This window comes from Rattus norvegicus, chromosome 5 (genome assembly GCF_021556685.1).
Source record: "Rattus norvegicus strain SHRSP/BbbUtx chromosome 5, alternate assembly SHRSP_T2T, whole genome shotgun sequence".
Lineage (NCBI taxonomy): Eukaryota > Metazoa > Chordata > Mammalia > Rodentia > Muridae > Rattus > Rattus norvegicus.
Window position 1 is genome coordinate 31,230,753 of NC_141538.1, and position 3,846 is coordinate 31,234,598.

At 42.5% G+C, this 3,846-nt stretch overlaps 1 pseudogene; it reads left to right on the forward strand.

Moving 5' to 3' along the window:
* Positions 1 to 3,031: 3,031 nt before the first annotated feature.
* Positions 3,032 to 3,190, forward strand: LOC148005684 (U2 spliceosomal RNA; annotated as a pseudogene).
* Positions 3,191 to 3,846: the final 656 nt, after the last annotated feature.

Genomic DNA, 3,846 nt, shown 5'->3' on the forward strand with positions numbered 1-3,846 from the left:
GGTACCTTTGATGCCAGAGACACAGCTGTGATGGCTAGCTCAGTCAGATAAATTCTGCCTTCTCTTTGTTCTTTCCTGGAATGCTGTGGACAAGCTTCTACAGAGCCACTCTTGTTGTTTGAGGTACCAGAAGAATGGTGGCCAGGGAGGACAGCTCTGAACTCCACTGTTGAGGCCAAGTCCAGCTGTCTGGGGCCTCTGCTCCCTAATTAGTTTCTGCTGTAGACTCAACCTGTTCTTGTGGATTTTTCTGACTATGGGGTCTCCCATGTCTATTCCTGTATTCAAAGGAAGCCTGGTCCTGCAGACATCTTGATTTTGGTCTGTTTGTTTTGTTATTCTGGGGATGCAACCCAGGGTTTTGTTCACATTTGGCAAGTGCTTTATCACTGAGCTAAAATTCCTAAAAGTTAGTATTGTGGGTTAAACAACGACAACAGCAACAACAACAACAGCAACAACAACAACAGCAGCAACAACAAACCTATGCTCATTATCATAGAAATTCAAATATAAAGGTCTAAGGAAATGGCCTAGGGGGTAAGAGCTCCTGTTCTTCATGCAAGGGGAGCTGAATACTAGCCCTTAGTGCAAAGCTGCACTTTCCTATGAGCTCAATGTTGAGCAGAGGAGACAGGCAGATGCTAGGAGCTTCCTGGCCACATAATTTGGTCAAACAGTGAGCTTCAGATTCAATGACAGATCCAGTGTCAAGGCAATGGAATGGAGATGACACTGGAAGTTCACCTAGCATCCCTCTATGGCCTCTACCTGTATGTGTTCTTATGCACATGTGTGCTTATACATGTATGCTCATGAACATGTGTGCTTGTGTACATGTATGCTTAGATAACCACATACTTGGGCATGCAATATAAACACTCACAAGAACACACACATACTAACACACACAGGCATATGCACACACACATGCATGCACACACACACACACATAAGGACAAAAAGAAAAAGTTGAAGTTAAATACAAATACGATCAATTATCTCTGCATACATATCCACACGAAATATGAATTCATGTACTTCATAGATCTGTTGTATTTGTGTTATCTCTGTAATATCAAATTTATATAATTATAAGCAAAGGAATCTGATCCAGCTGACTTGTATCTCAAGTTGAATTGTACACATGAGCTTTAGAAAAGAGGCTGGAGTAAAACTCCTAGATGAGGCCCTTTTGATATTAGGATAGTAGAATTACAATCTCACGTTTGAAATAAAAAAGAATAGATTTTCATCTGCCTGAGATAATTCAATATAACATGCCTGGGGGCAGAGGAGAGTGAGGCAAACGCTTCTTCGAGACATTTCTTGCTCTATAATTATATTTCCAGAGGGAGAGAATAAAGGCTCCTGCTGTTCCACATATTATTATACATTTTGAAGAGGATTCAAAGTTTAATATTTGTCATTCAGTCACTTTTCTAATTTTATGTCCAATTAGCCAAGAAATTGAACTTTCAAAAACATTCTTGAGCTTCTAAATTCCCACGAGCATTTCCATTCCACAAACATTTATTATAACAGTCTAGGTGTGAGAGTTAAAGGGAGGAAGCAGGGCGTAGGATGGGGGCGGGGCAGGAAATCTAATGCAGAAGGAGGCATGTTCACAGCATCCATTCAGAACAAGTTGCTAAGGAGGCTATGTGCACTGGCTCCAGGGAGATCCAGATGTTAGGCTCTTTGGACTCTGTGGGTTGAAGATCATGGGAAGATTCCCAAGGAATTGCTGCTGGAATTGGGCAGAGATAGGTGCTTTCTTTTCTTAGATAGAAAAAAAAAAAGCAGACACTATACGTGTGTGTGTGTGTGTGTGTGTGTGTGTGCGTGCGTGCGTGTGTGTGCGTGCGTGTGTGTGTGTGTGTTTGGGGTAGGGAGCACTACCCGAATAAGGATGTCATCTGCAAGTCTGGGTCACCAAGCCACTGAGCAGGAGCAAGTTGTTCCAGAATGCTGTCAAGGCCCACAGTGGATTTTGTGGCTCTAAGAAGGAAGTTAGCATTCCTCTACATCGGTGTAAGGGAATGTCAGGGTGGGGAGGCGAGAAGGGGTGGTTGGGGGGGATGGGGGACACCCTCATAGAAGCAAGGGGAGGAAGCATGTGATAGGGCCTTTATGGATGGGAAACGGGGAAAGGGGATAACATTTGAAATGTAAATTTAAAAAAATATCCAAGAAAAAAAAGAGAAAGAAGGAATTTGGCTGGAAGGAAACAGTGTTTTGGATTCCTTGTTGCTATTGAAGATGAACAACCCCATTTTAAAATTATTAAAAGGGGATTGTGCCTTTCCCACCTCCCCTGTTCCAAAGAGAGTGGAATTAAGTGGCTGCACCTGCATAGGTGGAACTGGCTTCCTTCCAGGCCAGACTGGGAAGCCTCTGCTCTCCTCAGACAAGGAAGGGGTGCCCCTTTGTCTTGGCTTCCTGATTGTTTCCGCTCTTTTAATTAGCAGTTTTTGTTATTGTACTTGTGGTAAGAGGCTTTTGGTGCGGAGGCCATGGCTTTCATGATAAATGCCTCTTCAAACATTCCCAACCTGAAAATAAAATAGCATAAAACCTTGCAAATGAATGAGGCAGTGTGCTGCAAATGTCAGTTCTGCCATCAGAGGTGCCTAAATTCAAATGTAAACAGTGCTTGAGGAGCACGCAGACCTAGATCAGGCGTTTTCACCCTGTAATTAGTTCTCCAGTAGTAGCTCTGTCAGGAAGCTGGGTCAGTGCCCTGTCACCCAGGAAGCCCTGCAGTTGTCACTGCAGCCAATGGTGAGGTGGGAACCCTGGGGAAGGTACGCTGCTCTGCCCGCTTTTGGTAAGGGGCAGGCGTTTGGTACTTGCTATTATACCTTGACTGGCAGGGAAAGTCTGGGAATTAATTAAAATAGAAAATCTGGGGAAGGGTGATGGAGATGTGACCCTGACCAGCTGAAGTGCTAGAAATCGGGAGGGAGTCTTCCCTAGGGTTAGGAATCTCAAAAAATTAAAAGATTTTTTTTTGTTTAGAAATGGTGTCATCGCTTCTCGGCCTTTTGGCTAAGATCAAGTGTAGAAATGGTGTCAGGATCTCATAATTATACATTTTTAAACTGAGTGTTGGCTAGAAGTATGAACAACCTGTGGGTTTTTAATTTTTGATTTACATTGTACAGGTTTTTAATTCATGAAAGCTATTGACAGTACATTTCCCTGATTCATAAACAATAGATAAGGATAGAGTTCTCTCTCTCTCTCTCTCTCTCTCTCTCTCTCTCTCTCTCTCTTCTCTCTCTCCTCTCTCTCTCTCTCTCTCTCTCTCTCTCTCTCTCTCTCTCCCTCCCTCTCCCCCTCTCTAATTATGATTAAAATTTCTTATTTATCCACAGTGTTCCCTGTCTCTTGAGGCCTGGGAAACAGAAGTCAAATTGCATGTGAAAAGCACACACACTGTAAAAGAAAGAGGACCTCAGACCCCAGAAGTCAGTTTCTCAGACTTGTCTGCAAACTCAGGCTCATCCATGTGGATGTTCACAGTATCTCAGAGGTTATTTTGAGAGGCTCGGGCCATGAAAGTATTCTCAGACCATCAAGATTTGCTTCTCTGTTTCTCTCTCAAAGAACCACAAGAAAATAAGAATAGTTAACAGGGTGGAAAAATAATTTAAAACTCAGATAAATATTAAAGACTTCGGCACAAACAATTTATTATCGTAGTATTCACTAACTCTAGACAGGCTGGGTAGAATGCTCTCTAATGTGCTAAGCAAAGAGAAATTAATGATTTCAGTTTAATTCTCGGTTGTCTCAAAATTAAATCTGGAGGAGAAAAAAAAAAACCCCATCAACATCCAT